Source organism: Carettochelys insculpta, chromosome 5 (genome assembly GCF_033958435.1).
Source record: "Carettochelys insculpta isolate YL-2023 chromosome 5, ASM3395843v1, whole genome shotgun sequence".
NCBI classification, from domain to species: domain Eukaryota; kingdom Metazoa; phylum Chordata; order Testudines; family Carettochelyidae; genus Carettochelys; species Carettochelys insculpta.
The window spans coordinates 22897099-22917538 of NC_134141.1; positions in this window are offsets into that span (position 1 = coordinate 22897099).

A 20440-nucleotide genomic window follows, 5' to 3' on the forward strand; every position below is an offset into this window, starting at 1 on the left:
TTTTTGTTGCTCTCCTCTGGATTCTCTCCAATTTGGCACAAACTGGGAACAGTACTCTAGCTGTGACCTCACCAGTGCTCAGTAGAATGGAAAAATTACCTCCCGTGCCTTACATATACTACACATGCTACTCCAGAACTATATCAGCCTTTTCCACAATCGCATTACACTACAGACTGTTTCAATCTGTGATCTGCAGTAACTCCCAGATCCTTTTCAGTAGTACTGCCACTTCAGTTATTTTGCAATTATGCATTTGAGTTTTCCTTCCTAAGCATAGTATTTTGCACTTGTCTTTATTGAACTCCATCTTTGTTAACGTCAAACAATTCTTTAATTTGTCAGTTTGAATCACTATGCATTCCCCAGAAGGCTTGCAACCCCGCACAACTTGGTATCCTCCAGAAATTACATAAACAGACTCCAGGACAGACTAGATACACCATATCAGTTTAACAGCAATCATTTCATAACTACATTTGGAGTACAGTCTTTCTTGTACACCTCACTTTTTAATAGTTTAATCAAGACTGTTTCCCTATAAGAATGTCAAAAATCACTAAATTCAGGCAATATTATGCCTGCTTTCTCACTCCACCCTCACCACGAGGCCCATGACCCAAATCAAAGAAGGAAATTATTTAATCTTGGCCTGATTTATTCTTAAGAGATCAATGGTGGCTCTTCCATATAATCCTGTTATATCCTTTAGGTGACTTCAAACCAATTGTTTAATAATTTGTTCCAGGATCTTCCCAAGTATTGAAATTATGCTGACTGAACTATAATATATGAAAAGCAAATAAAGGAATTTAGGAAAAAATTACTAGACTAATAATATTTAATCTTCAGCAGAGCTAATCCCTAAAAATAATTTCTATAAATATTTACCTGAAAAAGTTGATTAGCTTCAGATATTTTCATATTCCTTTCAAGTTCACTTTCCACAAGCAGTCTAGCAAAATGTTTACTGAATTTCAGAAACAACTAATTTTAAATTAATTTTAGAGAATGTTATGAATTTTGAATGCATACGTACTAGAAAATCTCATATAAGAGTTACAATCATCCTGCCAAGAAACAAACATCACCACATGTCATGTGGTCATACCTATTCAGCATATCTTGAATTCTGAAAATCAAATATTGGCAACATACTGCTTGTGAATAATCTAGAAACCAAGAATTATTCACACAAAATATTTACAAATTCATATAAGTGAATAATTTGAGAAAATTGTTGCTTGCTTGTGTCATAATTTGCAAACAAGTGAGGCAAAATGAATCAAATACATTATTTGTTTAAGCTATGATCTTTAGCCTTCTTTAACAATAACATGCACACAAACCCCTGAAATGTAAATAAAAGCAAACCAAACCTGCTAATATCAGAAATAAACAGAACCCCCTATGCAACTGGCTCCACACTTTAAACCACAACAACTAAAGCAAAATGCTGTTTTGTCTCCTGCTGCTTTTTATAAAAGAATTTAAAAAAAACCATTACTTCTTGCTGCCATGATGTTTGACTTGGTCTGATACTGCTTGTAAACCTTTAACTAGTAATGAAAAAAATCAGTGCTCCTGCCAACTCTTTGTAACGCCTGCATTTTATTTTACTGAGTGTTTAATAAAGCACAGTAGGAGTTACTAACAGCAGAAATACATTTTGTTTATTCTCTTTGGTCTCTCTTCAGTTATTAGACATGCATTCTCTGGTTTCTTTAATTCTGGTGTGTTAAACTTAAAAAAGCTATTTATGATCCAAATATTAAAAGCAATTTTTTGGATTAACATGGTGTTCCATTTCCCACCATTAGCATTATGGGACTTTTAGGTACCTCATTCATTTAAATATGACAAAAGTTGAAGATGAGTCTCCTAAGGTGTTTTGGTGGGTTTTTTTTTTTTTTGGCTTACTGAAATAAAACTTCTGATATCTATAGTTATCCATATGCATGTGTGTGTGTATTTTTTCGTTATTATTATAATTTTATTCTCACTTTAGGAGTCAATGTCTCTCTCCATTTTTCTCTCTTTTTCAGACAGACATTCTCCCTAACACAAACTACAGTGCTTGAAAAATTTACTTTCCTAGGTGAGGTAGCTCTTTCGTTATACCAATAAATACTTTAAAATATTTCTAAGCCAAATGGTTACAAAAATAACATGAATCAAGTGCAAGAAACTGGCCAGAGTTATTTGCAATATTCAGCTATACCGTGTTCCAGTATAAAAGGGAGATTACCAGCTTCCCATTGATGTAAGGAATACTTGATCTCACATTTTAAAACTCTGACACTATTATGCATAGAAATGATATTTCTCGGCCAGTTTTTAACAATAATTTTCCTGTACTGCAAATACCAGTGAGGGAGCCCATCTATAAACAGATTCTGATCTCACTATACCAGGGGTTGGCAACCAAAATAGCAAGAAAAGCTTTTTGTCTTCTTCTTTAATTTGGTAAAAAACCTCAAAAATTCAAGAGCCGCAATGCATGTGAATATGAGATGGCCCTTAATAACGTTGAATCATACTTTATGTAAGACCTATTTTAAGAACGGCACACACACAATGATTTGTAATGTGATGTGTGTTTACTGCAGGACATTTACAAACTTTTTACATAGTCTATTTCCTCACACTTTACATGTGTTTGTCCACTATCTTCCTGAATTTTGCTCCTCAACATTCTCTCTCTGGAGGACACTAGATTCTGAACAATTTCATTTTTGTTTTTGAAATCACTATACAGCTGCTCTGATACTTTATAAAGCACTCTTTTATATAGTCACCATCCATGAATGGCTTTCCTCATTTCACGATCTCTGGAGTTGCCACAAAAGTAGCCACAGTTACGCTACTTGGTGATTTCACCCATTTAACGAACATATTCTTACTTTGCTCTGCTTTGCATAGCAGCTCCTCGATGGTTTTTTTTTCCAGGATATCCAGCCAGATACTGTTCAGCAAAAGTAGCGTGTTTTTTGAGAAAATGACCCTCGAGGTTGCATTTTTTGCTGTTGGCAAATTTAGGACGACCATATCTCCCCGTCCTGAATTTGGGACAGGGAGATATGGCGGGAAGAGGCAGCTCCTCCAAGCCCCGGGAAGCTGGGAAGGAGGCGGCGGCCACCAGGCCTCCCCCAGAGCACTGGGGAAGGGGCAGCTGCTAGCCTTCCCCAAGCCCTGGGAAAGCAGCAGCTGCTCACACTTCACCGAGACTCAGGGAAGTGACTCCCGCCAGCAGCTGCGCCTGCAGTGGGGGGATGGCCCAATATGGGACAATTTGTCCCTTTTAAAAAATAAGTTGAGACACCTTTTTGGCATCCCAAATACAGGACCATCCAACCTAAGAGGCAAATTTCTCATTGCAAATGAGTCATAAAGGGACCTAGCTGAACTTGATATAAATGTGATGGATTGGGTCCATTCAGTTAGAAATCCTCTGGTCTCATCTTAGATTTTCCTATATTTTTGAAGCCATTCCAACCCCACTGTAATTATGCCAATTTTACTTCATGTTTAATTTCAGTTTTCTTTCTTAAAATTCACTTTGCCCTTACAGCAGGAATGCTGCAAGCTTCCTTTTCAAGAATTTATTAGCAACACAATCAAAAGACAAATACAGTATCAGATCCCCAACTGCACTGCACGTTAAAGGGGGAGTTATCAAACATTTTGAGATCACATATCGTTTGCTATTTAGATACGAGTTCATTGCTGGGTTTTTAGATGCTCACTATTTATAGAAAATAATCAGGAGGGTGTTTTTTTTCCGCTCTACAATTATAGCATTGGAAGCCACAAAGAAGTCCTTAGAGAGCCACAGGTTGCAGACCCCTGCACTATACCATTGTAAATCTGATAGCATAATTACTCCAATTCTACGTGGACAATGTAAAAGTAGCAATATTTGGCATGCTGTAAGGGAAAGCCTGGCCTTGCAGGTAGAGAGCACTGAAAACAATTATTGTCAATAGTTTTTATAACAGTCTCAAACATTCATTAATTAATTTTTCTGCAAAATCCTGTTTACTGAATATACAGCAGTGGGACTTGGTATACCCATTTTAATTGGCACTCATTTGAGTCAAGCTGCTTAACTCATTTGTGGGTTTGCGAGTTGTGAAGAATGCTGCCTTCGCAAATGTATGTACACTAGGCGTCTGTTTCAAAGCCCAGTGGAAGTTAGTGGACAGATTCCACTGACTTCAGTGGGCTGCGCAGCAGGCCCCCTACAGCACTTAAAAGGTTTTAAAACAAACCAGTTCGATTCTTAATTGAATGCTTAAGGTAAGGGTAAGCAAACATTTGAGGGTTAAGGTTCCAATGATTTGAGAAAGCTGTTTCTGGTTTAAACGCCAAATACAATCTGGATAAAATAATTCGTGAAAATGAAACAGAGAAGACATGCAAATGTGCGGCTCATTTAAAACACCAGCAGACTGAAAAATGGTTTTGGCTGATACAAATAGAGACAATATGCTAAAGAAGCAGAGAAAGAGTCCTTCAAGTGACCCTTTTATGTCTTTATGACCGCACATAGGCACAGCTTCAGATAGACTAGGCAGGGCAATACATCACTCACAACTAAAGAGAACCAAATGCAGGGGTGAGCAAGCTTGTTATGACAGGCCCCACTTTTTGTCCCTGCACTTAAGCAGGGCCCCCGACCCGTCTCATGTAACCAAACTGATGGAAACTTTGGTTATGTTCATATGAAGAAAACCCTTTCGCCAGGTGTAAGAAAATAAGTCTGCAGAATGTAAGAACTTAATTAATTACCAAAACAGTAATCAAAGTTGACAAATCAGAAAAAAAAATGATCAAGGTAAGCAAATCAGAGAGCGGGGGGGGGAGGTCAAGAATTAGATATTGACTAATTAGATATACCATTCTTCGGTCTGCTGGTGTTTTAAATAAGCCGCACATTTGCATGTCTTCTCTGTTTTATTTTCACTAACAATTTTACCCAGATTGTATTAGATATTCTTGACTCCCCCCCACCCCTCTGCTCTCCGATTTGCTCACCTTCATAATTTTTTTTCTGATTCATCAACTTTGATTACTGTTTTGGTTCTCTATGCCTTAAATATTGAGTCTGTTCTTGTATGGCTGTGGTCTAAAGAAGTGGGTCTGTCCCACGATAGCTCACCTAATAAATTATTTTGTTAGTCTTTAAAGTGCTACTTGACTGCTTTTTTGTTTTGATAGTATATAGAGTAACACAGCTCCTTCTCTGTTACTATACATAACAGTAGTGCAGGTTGAACCTCTCTCATCCAGCACCCTCGGGACCCGACCAGTACTGGACGAGAGAATTTGCTGGACCATGGGAGGTCCTATTGTCTAGCAGCATTACCAACACTTCCACTACTTACTGGTCACTTAGAAGACATTTAGGGATAAATTACAAATAAACAACAGCACAGAATACTGAGAGCCAGAACTGATGGCTGTAAACAAACTTTATGGGACCATGGGAATCATGGCAACACCCATAATACGTGGTCATCCAGCTAACCAAAATCATGCCGGATTATGGAGTTTGCTGGATGAGAGAGTTCCAACCTGTAATATATTTCAACATTTTTAATGAAATGAATGACTCTGAGACCAAGCAGATGATCATGCTGCACTCCCTTATGAAATCTGATGCTCTCTAAGGGGGCCCACTCCCCACTGTACTCATTCCTGAGACACAGTATGACTTCAGAGTTGTGGATTGGTTCAGAAATACTTCAGATTTGTAATTAGTGGCTCCTTTTCACTGCCTTAACCAACTGAATGCGGACTTTGCTTGTGCTTACTTTTCTCATACAATTGGAAGAGCGAAATGGTGTAAGTATTATTTATTGCTAGTACTAACTGTGTTTGTAGTGGAATAGGGGATAAGAGTTGCTATATTTCCATTCAATCCCTTCCGGTATGCATGCTGTGACAAATTAAAATAATACTCTAAGAGAACATCTGATAGAGCAAAACAAATAATACTCAGCACATCTCAGAGACATTTTTAGTCCAACTTTACTGGGGATAAACAGTCTCAAGAGACCCACTTGCAGACCTGCAACTAGACATAGGAAGTTTGAACCCCTCCTGTTCCATCCATTAGACATACCACTTCCCAGGGTGGTGGCATTTGTTATAACTGAGTCAGTCTTATTAAGTATGCCATTTAGAGTAGCGTGGGTGACTGCAATAAGAGTTAACACACAGGAGTGCAGGTCCCTGATCCCAATTACTTGAACAGGGCAGGATTAAAGGTCATTACTCTTGTGCCATTACAGAGACCAGGACTCTCTCACTGCAGTGGTTACTGTTACAGTGACTACCCCATTATTTTTATGTGAACTCCCAAATTCCTTACACAAGAGGACTGGCTGAAAAAAGTGAGTTAGGACCTCAGGATTTGAGCTGACAATGTGAATTAGCACATACATAGCATTTAATACACATTTATCAATAAACCCCATAACAGATTCTAACTGTGCATGACTACTTGGAATGATTTATTTGGGAAAGGACCTCCACTCATCTACAAGAAGGGGAAAACAAGTAGTAAAGGATGCCATACAGCAGTGGGAAAATGGTATCTGCTTAAGTGAACAAGTGGATGAACAAATCAATAGCATTGGAGAAGCATCACTAATGACAAAGTAGTAGCATGGAGATAAAAACAACACAGAGAAAAGGTCAGCAGCAGCATGCCAAATAAGCTAGGAATGATCTGCAGAAAACCCTTATTTACCAAACAAACAAACAAACGTAATTCAATAGATATGTCATCGTGGGATATTCAACTGTAATTTAGTAGGACGCAGTTGCAAGTTAAAATACCAGTGGCTACTTCAATGGAGACCATGATGGTATTATTTTATGATTGTGATATCTGTAACTCTCTTGATCTCGGGTAACTGTAAGGCAAACAGGGATCCTGCACTTTGAACCAAACGCCTTTATTTTTCCCAAAGGGGAACAATAGTATTCCAGAGTTCCTAGCATAAAATCCACATATGCTAAATTGTAATAGATGAAAAATTTATTCCATGGTTGTGCTCCCAAGTTCCTCTGTCCTAGCCCCCCATTCGATGCCAAATTATCATAGTGAGTACAAGGAATAAAGGGATGAAAAGAAAAGTACTTCACACTTGCTGAAGGTTCGGACAGGCCCACATGAAACTAGGCCTGGCCTGACAGAAGAAGGGTCAGAGCTAAGGGGGCCAAACCTTGGCAAAAGAAAAAGAAGCACAGCACATCACCACCATGACGTGCCATTAAAGGGCTGCACGTAATGAGGAAAGTTAGTTAAGAACAGACATGCTGGTGGAAAAAGTGTTGAGAACTGTGGGAGTAGGGAAATTAGGGAATAGAATTATGGTGTGGCCAAGGAAAGTCTATCATATGATGAAAGCATACAGAAATTAAGACAAAAAAAGAGAGAGTACCTTACCCTGAGGTGTCTGACACAAAATATAGCAGTAGTTTTGAACATGTTAGCTCAGTGATATGTTTATGATGCGTAATCTGAGCAGCTGTTTGCAAGCAATTAAGAGTAATTACTCTTCTCTGCTACAAAGACACTGAAGCACAGCCGTGATTCTTGTACATAGGACACATTGTCCATGTTGTACATTGTTAATAAAAAAGGGGCTGCATCAGTGGACTTCATAGGCAGAGGAAAGTTTGCGTCAAACATCAGACTACTATAGAATCAGAACTAGATGGGAACATTTGGCTAATATAAGGAGACAAGACACAAACATTGAAGCAAAATGACCTATAATGATGGGCCTTGCCAAAACAGATTGATATTGCTGGTACACGTAATAAACTCCAGAGAAACATTCAACACAAGTTATGAGAAAATATAGTGCAAAGAATATGCAAAAATGTCCTCATTGCTACGCACTGCCCAGATTGGGGAGGGAACTGTTGACATGCTGTTAAACATATCAAAAGAAAAATGATTACTAATTAGAAAATTGACAACTGAGCTCAAAGTTTCTCATTTTAACCACTCTTATTGAGGAGCAGGGCTGAGCAAAAAGCCTTACTGAAATGTATAGATAACATTTTTAAAAAGCACAGTGTGATGGGGTGGCTACACGCTACCAAAGTACTCAGCTTCTCTTTGGATTTCAGCTTCATAGAGCTATTTATTATAGCGGAAAAGGACTGAGCTCGAGTCAAACAGTTGCGATACTGGATCCCACACAGGAAACATGAATCAGAGTATTCAACTGGCTATTTCATTAAAGTCATAAAACTGAATTTCTCACAAATATACTGGGGATGTGTGTTTGTAAAGGGTAAAGCACTACTTTACAGCAGTGCTCAGTAACCCTGGCAGGGGTTCTAAGAGCAACAAACAAGCAGATTTGCATTCACACATGAGGCAGGCGCTCAGTCCTACCCCTTCTTCCCCATGCAGACAGGAGCTTGCTCAAACCCATGCCACCTGTGAATTAACAAAATGCCACCAACCATCACCTGAATGGTAAAGCTCAGCATCTTAATTTATTTATTAATGAAGCTGTTGTAAGTAGGACTGTTAGTAACTTTAAATAGTATCATTGGCACTCAGACCATACATAGAAGTCAAAAGGTCAAATTTCAACACACCTTCTCAGAAAGGTTGCTGACCTCTACTTTGGAAGATGCATTCAGCCAGGTTCCAGCACTCTTGCATTGAGTTGCACCTTACTTTGCAAGTAGTCACTCTGAAATCAATATGTCTAACTGCTAAATAAGGTTCTGCTAAACATGAGTAAGAATGTTAGAATCCAGCAGATAATGAGAGTCTTTCAAAGCTGTTAACTCTGGAAACTAAAGTCCCAAGCAAAGAACAAAAAACAAAACTCAGACGTCAAAGACAGCTAGGTGAGAACAGGACTAACTCAGACCCCTAATTTGAGGGCTGATATTTATTACAAGGTTTTCCAGTACAGTTTTAACATTTCATATGCTGATATAGGCTCATGGAACAAGCTGAGACCCTTAAACTCAGCTTCAGGAACAAACAAGCATATTTTATGTTAAAATAATTAAAGGAATGAACCTTATGGCTATTTGGCACCCCATTTCCTCTCTTCACCTCCCAGAGCAGCTTCACTGTCTAGTGAAACTTCTTTATTACAAAGCCTCACACAAAAGGACAGTGCAATTAATAGTCAAGATTTGGGTGGCCTCATTTCCAGAAGAGGCAAAGACAAGGGGAATCATGTAGTTCACTTTGTATTCACACTTCAACTTCAGGGTGCTCCTGAATTTAAGGGGTACAAGAAGACATGCAGGGACAGATTCTGCCTCCCTTATTCATGCTGAACAGTCCACAAATAAGCCCAACAAAATCAGTAAGCTGACTCCAGGAGTAAGCAACGTGGGTAAGAAAAATTGTGTCCCCCATATTGATTAAAATGTTATGAATATGAAGTGTGACTTTGCTAACTAAGGAATAACTCCACTGATGTCAACAAAATCACATTTATATAAAACAAACATATAAAATGAAAGAAGCAGCAGCAAGCCCAATACATTAAAATAGGCACTTTGGCTACAGTTACACTTACCCAAACTGCCGGCAGCAGTATGCAAATAGGCAGTCTCAAAAATGCAAATGGATGCTCATTTGCATATTCACTCAACAGCAGAGGCTGCTGCCTGCAGAAAAAAGCAGTGTATACATGGTTCTGCCTGTGAAACTCCCCTCCCCTTTGTCAGCAGCCTCTTTTGCCTGATTTTTTTCCTGGCATAAGAGGCTGCTGACGAAGTGGGTTTGCTGGCAGAACCTCATTTACACTGCTTTTTTCCTGCTGGCACCAGCCTCTGCTGGTGAGTGAATATGCAAATAAGCAGCCATTTGCATTTTTGAGACTGTCCATTTGCATATGGCTGCGAGCAGTTCGGGCCAGTGTGACCGTAGCCTTTGAGTTCTAGAACAGGGAAAGGGGAAGAAAATGTCCTTGCTAAAGCTGTATGCTTCAGGCCCTCACTGCAACTAATTTTTTCCTCCCTCATCTAATGTACCAGTGTTCTACAAAAGAAAAGAATATAATCAATCTCTTTGGCCAGATCCTTAGCTTAGTCTACACTGTTATTTCTGTAACGCCTTCACTGAAGTTAAGATGATTTACGTGAGAGGATGATCTGTCCCTTGGTTACTAATGCTTCTATATATGGTACGTAACAACTTAGGTAATGAGAACACACATAACACTTCGCTGTGTGAACCTGACTTCAGAATCAACAAGGAATTAAATATTTGTACATGCTGTAGGAGATGTCTGAAATGGATGGAAGTAAAACTTTTACCACACTGCAGATATATTATCTGTTGATTTGATCTTTATCAGGGCTGAAAGCTAGTGCAGTCAAAAATGAAATAAGTTTAAAAAAGCTTGTGAATGCACGCTAAGACTTTGGGGTGAGGTAATGTTGCAGGTCAACTTTGCTTTACTAAAGTGCTCAGTATTACAGCTGCAATCCTTGGAGATATCATGTGGTTGGATGAGATATTCAAGTTCTTAAAAACCTGTGACTCGCTTAGAGCTCTAGCTCTTAAGTGCTATGACTGTAGCTATGGATCAATTTATGCTCAGTGAAAACAGCCAATAAAGAGAGAGATAAAAAAGAAGTAGAGGAGAAGAGAATGCAAAAAGGGGAGATGAAAAGAAGAATCTGGTGGAAGAGAAGAGGGGACAAAAATATAGGTAAAAATGCAGAAAATGAAGCTGAAATAGATGAACAATTACAAGGAAAAACTGGAAAAGGACAAAGAGGTCAAATAAAAATGCAAGAAAAAATAGAACAAAACCTAATGAGAAAAAAAAGGAAATACAGAAGAAGCAGTTTCTCACTTGAGATTAAGTGACTTTCAAAAAGATTCTTACGATTTATTGAGTTGGAACTAAGCTGCAGCATTATGACCAATCAATCTGTGTGATACAGTTAGCTGGAGGAGGGCATGTTATTCAGTTACACTCAAGCAGCAATGTACGTCCCGATTCCATACATGACTGTATTACTCATCCCTTGCCATAGAAGTATGCTCAAGAATTTCATCTTTTCTCTCGCAGTTCTGGGCTGCAAAGGAGTCCATGACAGCTACATAAAGTGGGTCCTTTTCCTCATGCAGAGGGGCAGTGCTGGCCTCAGAATTGGGGAAGTGCCAAGGAGACACAAAGCTACATTGCCTTCATCTCTGGGCTGTGCCTCCTGAGAAATACCTCACAAAATATGACCCAAAATTGCGTGACACCCAAGCAGACCCTTTTGAAATGCCTCCAGGGTCCACATATCTTTAGTGCTGTGCATTACTCTTAAAAATTATACTTTTCTTGAATTTGAAAGCTGGGGAAATACTGGCTTATTCCTTTTGTATAGAAAATGCTTCCACAACACTCTTCCCACCTCTTTACTTTATCAGTTAGCCTGTGGTCATTTTGTGACTTTAAGAGGTGTAAAGAGACATAAAAGCTAAGCTATAAATTGAACCAAATGCACCACTGTCCTCTACACTATTTGTTTCTCCTTTTTATAAAAAAAGTTTGAATATGCACTTGAATCTAATGCATTAGCGGGGAGATAACCGCTAACCCTAACCCATGTGTAAAGCCTGCTAGCTGCACTCAAGGAAGAATTGATAGGACTACTTATGCTGAAGAAGACAATTCAATTTTTTCCACATTAGATGGGTAAAGACTGGCCAACAGGGTACCAGGGCAGTCTCTCTCTCTCTCACACACGCACAGCTCTACCTATAAACATGGATCCCAACCTGCAACGTAGCTACTATTTCAATATTCTGTTTTCCTTCCCCCAGACTGTTAATGATACTCAATGGTGTTATGATGCTCTTTTAAGACAGCCAAACTAACTTATCAAAGGAAGACCACAGCATAATCCACTGTACTTTGTCCCTTCAAGAGAGAACAGTGAGAAGTGAGTACAGTGATAGGCCAAGTTCTGTGCTCCCACTTCCAGGAACCTTTATCATTAGGTAACCTTGACCAGTTATAATCCACTTTATGGGAAGTATGTGGACTTCACCTCCTTCTGCAGCATCATGGAGGGCTGTTTCAGGCAGAAAACCAGAATCATTCCATCTCCTTTGCTGCCAGTAGGAGAAAGCTCTACTTATTTCACATATGGGGGCGGGGGGACAGGGGAAAAGGTTTCTGGGCCTCTTCTGATAAAACAAAGATATTTAAGGCCAATTTTCCTCAGAATTACATCTGTTCAAAACCAATGAAAACAACAGGGAAGGAACAAGGGCAGAATTTGGCTTGTAATAGCTTTCATTCAGCTGCTATTGAAAACACCACACATCAGCTCTGTACTGGGCACTTGCTACTTAAATTTTCCAGTATTAATGGCCCATTGTGTAGTCCTTATGTAGACATGCTACAGTTTACTATAAAATTTTCACTCAGTTAAAAGGCTGCAGCATCATCGGTGAGAATGGAACACTAACTTTTCCATTCTAAATAGCAGGTTTTTATATGTTCATGCACAGAAGATAAATGCAATGTGGGTAAGGGAAAGGTCCAGTTATCTTTACAGTATTTTACAAGTTCTTTAGGTTTATTTCTAAAAGGGCAAGGCTTGTTTCCTGTAAGAAAAAAAAAAAAGTTAGTGAGGTACTTCAAACTCTATTTTGCTGACATCTCAATAGGAAAAAACACTCTACTTTTAGTGACATTCAAAGACTAAACTGGAAGCTTAAGGATAAAAATAATTTGTATTTATAAGGGTTTTATTCGTAGAAATAAGTTGCCTGCAAAACAGTTCCTTCAGAGTCAGAATCTGGTCTCAATTATACTGGAATAAATCAAAAGTCAGCAGAATTAGTCCAGATTTTAACAACTCATTCCCATAGCAGAATCTGCCTTTGTATCTTTAGTCTTTGTTAACTTTGGCCCGGTACAAAACAATGACACAAATCACCAAGAAATGTTATTGATGATTGTCTCATTTTACTAAGTTTGTTCCAGTTCCCAAATGGCTCTTGAATATTTCTACATAAATCCCTTACAAATACAAATTTTTTTAACCTTATGCTTCTTGTTTAGCCTTTATATCCCTTATTTCGTTTGTTATTTCAAATGCAGGTCCCTAGATTCTTCTCTAAAATTACCATTAAGCCTTCTTCTAAAAAGCTTAATATTTTCCCTTAGCCCAGATTTTATTTTGTAGATTCCTAGTGCCCCCATTTTACATCAGAGACTTAGTTTTGTCTAAACATTTTTTTTTTTTAATGTAGGGATAAAATCTATCTGTGAAGTACAGGAAAATGTGGCCCTGTACTTAAGGCAATATTTTACTACTATAGAAGTAAAAGATAAGTGGTTTGATTAATTGAACAGTTGTTTTCATTATTTATCAATGCTAGATCTATTATGAAAACCTTATTGGACCAAATGTGGCGGCAGTTCTGATTTCTGGTTCATCACTCTACCTCTGCAGTTGATCATCTGGAGTAACCATATATGTGATTGGACCCTTAATTGCAGGCTGTTGCAGAGCCAAATTACATAATTCAATCAGTTTATATAAATCTAGCTTCCTAGCAACAACAACAACTTCAGCTAAGCAATAGGATACAGACTAGTGAGTCCTATTATCTGGATGCAGTGTATTTATTATTTAGTCACCAGGTGCTCTTTAGAAGAGAAAAAAAGAGAAAAGAATCCAGTCAGAATTAGGTAATGAATAAAAAAATAAATATCCAGTGGCATCACTTTAAAAAGGCATAATGTCCAAATTCGGTTTCTCATCTGAGGGGAGGAATAGCTCAGTGGTTTGAGCATTGGCTTACTAAATTCAGGGTTGTGAGTTTAATCTTGGAGTGGGCCATTTAAGAACCTGGGGCAAACAGCTTTAAAAAAAAAAAATGGTGCTTGGTCCTGCCAAAAGGGCAGGGGACTGGACTTAATGACCTCTTGAGGTCTCTTCCAGCTCTGTGAGATATGTATCTCCATATCTGTTGTTGGCAAGTATATTTTTTATTTACAAACACTAGCTGAAGAAAATAAAAAATTAAAATACTATCAGTGATATAACTGGGCCAGCCAAAAGCCAGCAACAATATCTAAACCAAAATAATTCAGCTCGACTCTCAATAAGCAAAGGGATTATGCTCATACCCGTCTGTCCAGAACACATGAAACATTTCATGTGCAATTACCAACATGTAAATGACATCTCAATAAGCTAATTAATTTCACAACGATTGAAGTGTTTACCCAAAGCATCTAGCTTCATGTTGTGTTCTTAGATTAGTGCTGCTCAGGAGCATAAGGGAGCACATGTAGTGGAGAAAGCAGGGGACTGGTAATCAGGACAAGGAACAAACGCAGGTGGACAGGATTCATGTGGGTTACATGAAACAATGCCTGCAGAGTCCACCCATGGAGATTATTAATGGCTAAACCACTGCTTTTTCCACCAGAAAATTTGAGTTCCACAAGAACGAGTTATTCAGAGGGGCCGTGTCTACACTTAGGAAAAACATCGAAATGGCCATGTTAATGACCAAATCCGAGGATACTAACGAGGCACTGAAATGAATATTCAGTACCTCCTCAGCATGCTGCTGCTCATGGCACTTCCAAAGTGTCATGTTTTGCTTGTGCCCGGCTTGTCTACATGGGTGTCACTTTCAAAATGACCGGCAAACATCCTATCAGCTGATAGGAATAAGGGGATTTCGATGTTTGCAGGGTCCTTTCGAAAAGGACCCCAGTGTATACAAGCCACACATGAGCGAAACGCAGCACTTTCGAAGTGCCGCAGCCAGCAGCATGCTAAGGAGGCACTGAATATTCATTTCAGCACCTCATTAGTATTCCCTGATTTGGCCATTGGCATGGTCATTTCGAAGTTTTTCCTAAGTGTAGACATAGTCAGGGTGTTATCGGTCACCTGATTCACATGGTATTTTTTCAGCTCTTTGATCGGATGACAAACTTTTAAATACATGAGAAAAATTAAATTTAAAACCATCAAGAGGGCTCCACAAACACTTTCGGTGCACACTTCTTCATAAATATTTGCAAGACTTTTGTCCTGATCTAATATGCTTGAGAACAAAAAAAAACTGTGCACAATTGTGAATGACAAACAGAAGTTATCACAAATATTGTAGAAGTCAATTTTACTCACATTCTGTTTGAACATATCAAAACAAAAAGCAGTCATGTAGCACCTTAAAGACTAGCAAAATAGTTTATTACATGAGCTTTCGTGGGACAGACCCACTTCTTCAGACCAGATCTGAAGAAGTGGGTCTGTCCCACGAAAGCTCACGTAATAAACTATTTTGCTAGTCTTTAAGGTGCTACTTGACTGCTTTTTGTTTTGATAGTGTATAGACTAGCACGGCTTCCTCTCGGTTTGAACATATTTTTGCAGTGTTTACAGAGCTGGCTCCAGGAACATTTTTAACAATAAGCTTCAGAATTAAGTTTCCAATGGCAGCATTAAATATACTTTAGATGAATTACTGTGTTTAGCATATTAAAACTACAAAATGAACACCACACAATAGCAAAACTTTCTCACCACCTTTGATTTTGGAAGAAGAGTAAAACTCAGTGTGCATCACAGAAACTCAGCCTTCTTCTATCAGCAAGGCCAAGTCAGCATTCTCTAAGAGAATTTGTTTGAAAGGATATATAGAAGCAATCCACAAATATCAATATTCCCTGTGCAAACTCATATCTTTGTTCTGTTCTCTCTTGCTCACTCACTCTGTCTCTTTTTGAATTTCCTATAAAAGCTAAATTAGGTCTCAGGGGCACTGCAAGACTAAACAAGGATCTCTTCCAGTCCACTGCAATGGAAGTAACTGTACTCAGGAGGCAGATGCTCTTGATAGAGAGGCTAAAGCATCTCCTTCCCCCCAATTCTCAATCTTTCACACAGAAACTTTACTCCCTCCACAGCGTCTCTCTCCTGCACCCAGCCGCTCTCTCCCTCCCCGCCCCACACACTTACAGAACTTAAGTTTACAGAACTGAAATAATGTCTTTTTGGCATATCTTTCCAAGCAGCTCCAATGTTCACACGAGTCTTTTGGAAATTTCTCACTTAGTATATACATTTGGAATACCTGGACCCACCCTTTTAAATATCACGTCTATTGCGCCAACGGAATGTATCCACTGCAAAACGTGCAGCCTATAACTCAATAAAAAGTCAGTTTAGCTGTTCCTGGGGTTTCCCATCTCCCCTAGGTAATAAAGTAGTTCTAAAGTTGACTCAACTCTAACAGTACTTGACATCAAAGATTTGATTATGAAATGTATGAGAGATTGAGGTTTCCCATTTCCATTTAATTGAAAATGGAATTCCTTCCTAGTTACAAAAAGACTGCTACATTTTAAATATTCTAAAATATAATAGGCAACATGCCATCTTCATCCAACACAAATGTGTTTCCATCTCCCAGTATTTCAGATGCTCTTCTGATTAGCTATGTGGTATATGGTATTTGAACCTGAATCTGAGATTTACAAGGACTTGCTAATAATTTTTCTGATTTCTCAACATTGATTACTATTTTTCGTTCTCTGTGCCTTAAATATTGAGTCTGTTCTGGTATGGCTATGATCTGAAGAAGTGGGTCTGTCCCACGGAAGCTCATCACCTAATAAATTATTTCGTTAGTCTTTAAAGTGCTACTGGATTGCTTTTTTGCCCTTATATCCAGTGCTTTTTTTTTTTTTAAACCACCACCTCAGCAGCCCCAATCACTGGACTGGCTGAGAGCTGGCTAAGTACTGGCTCCTCCCTTCCCCAACCCCTCCCCGCCCCAAAAAAAAAGGCACTGCATATATCAGATATAGAGAAGATACTATTCCATATAAATTCAATACACATTAAAAATATTATTTCCATTACCATATGGCCCTTTTAGCAGAAAAAAAATAAAACCATGTTTCAGGGCAGCTTATTTAAATACAAGCTCCTGCACAATGGGTATGTAAGAGGCAGGATTTGTCTGACCACTGAAAGTTTTTAATAAAACCAAGCTAGAGATGTGGCAGGGTAAAGCATGTCTAGGTGGAAAGGTATTAGTAAATGAAAATATTGTTAGATATGCCTATCAGAATGTAGAATTCCTTAGCTGTATAACAAAAAGGTTCTATGAAAATAATACAGATTTTCCTTTGGACAGAGCGAGAGAGATGTAGTGGAAAATGTTAAATAAGCTATGTTCTGCTTTGCTATTTATTGTCCCATCCTCACCCCCCCTCCCCACACCCTCTCCCACACCATCCTTCAGTTTTCATCATATTCAAATATTATGTTAAGAAAACCTTGTGGTTTTTAAAAAAGTATGGGTGATTAAATAAATTTCATACCAGCATGAAAGATAAAATTTGCAAGGATTTTATTTCTGTATTTATCTTGTACTACTTATTACTCTAGTTATCATTACTTCTTAAAATAGCATGCACCCTCTTCCATAAAACTCAATTGGGGGACTACTAATGAACAGACTAAAATACAAGTTGAACTTCAGGTTGGGAATGACTTAATTTTATAAAAATGTGACAGTTATTTGGTGGACTGGATGAAATAAATGGGTGGTCTCAATCCAGTTTTCAGCGGACTTTGTTTAAGAAAAATGAGCCCTAACTACAGTTAACACTAATTGGCACCCCTGTTGGCACTCTCAGCTGCAAGGCCAAAGATTTAATGGGCATGGAAAAAGGGTCTCTTCAGGTCAAGGTTGAATCACAATAGCGTAACGACACTTTCACTGCCTGTATAGTTTCCTGTATCTGATCCGTAGCTAAATAAGGGCCCAATCCTTTTAACTCTTGTGCATATGGTTAACTTGACCCACGTAACTACTCAAATACCAAAGGCATTGTCAGGACTGCATCCTCAAACATTTCAGTCTCCAGCACAGAGAGGAATGCGGCACCTTTCAGTGATAACATGAATATTTGTCATTATGAAGATAGACAATCACACTCACCTGCCTTATAAAAACTCTTTGTTATAATGTTTATTTGACTTCTAAGCTATGGCAAGTTCCCACTGCTGTGGGCTGGGTCCATTTTACACACTAGAATGTCACAAAATATTTCTCATTGTTTTTCTATAGTATATGAGAGTGGTGAATGTGTTCCCCCTAGGAAAGCCATTACTCTTTCAAGGTATTATTTGGAAACACTGGCCAGTATATTATTAAAGAAGACAGGAATTCAATTAAATAACTATATACCTCATTACAATACAGATATATTTTTCTTTACAGTTTTCATCTAAAGGTGCCAGACCGACAACCTTGGAAAATAAAGTATCTTTTATACCTACGGGTATGGACCGCCTGGCAAGTATAGACTCCTTCTTTGTGACATCCTGTCAATGAGCCTCATGACTGATATGGAAGGACCACATCAAAGGCTGCAAGGACAATTCATTCTCAATTCTCATTCAGTACTCTTTAGAGAATGCCAACAAGCGTGACAATTATGGCAGTGCTTTTTCTGATGCAAACACCTCAAAAAAGACAGGACTGGAGCAAGTCCATTCGCAGGAGGCCTATAAGCAACCATGAGACAGTAACAACTAAACAGTCACAACCAACCTGAGCTGGATTTGAACTGGCAAACTAAAAGAGAAACAGCTTCCAACTTTTTGATAAGCAGATATTTTAAAAAGTTCCAGAAATGACTATTCAGTTCCAAAACTAAAACCTACAAACAAACAAAAACAAAAGATGTACAACAAGGGACTGGAAAATTGCATTCTAGATTAAACAATTGTTTAAAGAAAAGCATTTCCTGACAAAAACAAAAAACAAAAATAAAACAGCTAGTCTCTTCACAAACCTGACAGAAGAATTTATTCCTTCATTTTAAAATCCAAATAAATGCATTAGAAGTATATTATTGTGTATCAAAAATATTAGCCACATTCTTATGAAATGTAAGAAAAATACCACACAGCTGCAGCATCTAAAAAGATGAACTTTCACTATTTATCTCAGTCATACATTGTATGAAAAATTAAAAACGTTTTAAGACCAAACACTGAGACAGCCATCAGTAGCTTGGCACAAGTTAACCTTATAATGTTTCTGCTCCTCAAAACTCAGGCAATTTATGTATATTAGCCTTTAGAATACATTCCCATTACTTGAGCTTTATAAGTAGTAAACTAAGTATCAAAAAACATGATTTCTGAGGGAATGAAAATTGGAGAAATCTCATTTTTGTTTATTTTTATAAAATTATTAAAACATGCCTCTGCTCAATTTTCTGTGCAAAGTTTGCATTAAAACACGGTGACACTCCTGGGTTAACAATGGGTCAAATCCCAAGCCACTTGTACAAGCAGTATTGGTATGGACAGTTTTACTGCCCTATTTGGTGTCTTCCAGCTGTGGATGAATGGATAAACCAGGTGCAGAAAGGTGGCAGATGGTTGTCTTATGCTTGGCATCCACAGATATACAAGGGAATGGGAAAGCAAAGAGTTCATTCAGGTAAATAAAATTCCCATGATCCCTAAGAGGTTCTCTGCAGATTCTGGTTTGCCTCCCTCCTTGGCCATGGTAATTAGTTCAGTCTTTAGCTCTATAATAAATCTATTTGAAACTGCAGCATGAGCAGGAAAGATGAATCTCTATTTTACACATACACACAAAACCCTTAAGAGGAAATAGAAGGGTCACAGGCAGCCCATTAATTGGTGGGTGGGGGGCAAAAGGGCAATTGCCCAGGGGCTCAGTAGCCCTGTCCACTGCCAGAATAACAGCATCTAGGAACCCCACCAGGGTCCTCTTAAATACGCTGGCTAGGCTGCAGACATGGGCACCCAGAGCCCCACTTGGGAGACATTGATCCCTGGTTCCACTCTTTCCACCCACACTCACTTTCTCGATCACAGCCACAAGCCTCCCTCAGTCCAGAGAATCTCCCAACCAGATGACCCACAGGCCAGCAGCACCAGCACCTTCTCTCCCTTCCCCAGGCCCAGCCTCCTCAGAGATGCCCTATGCAGGTTCCAGTGCATCTGAGTAGCAAATACCTCTGGACTGGATCTGGGGAAAGGCGGGGAAGCACAGCTGCGGCTGCCACAAGGCTCCGCTGGCCAGGTGGGGATGGGGCTGCAATTGACCCAAGAGTCCTTAGGGTGACGGAGGTGGTCCTTGGATTTTCTCTGGGCATGGGGCTTGTGGCTCCACCTGAAGGAGGCAGGGGACCATCCTCCTCAGGAAACATCCATTTACTTTCTTCATGAACCTGCCCACTATGCCTTCAGAGTGCAGCATGTTTACCCGAAGAACCCAAGACTAGATTCTACTCCTAGGCAATGTCAGCAAAAGAATACTGGTGAGGAAGGAATTCACCCCTCAAACATCGTTTCAGCCTCCAGGGCTTTGGAGCCTCACCAATGCAGAGGAGAAGCT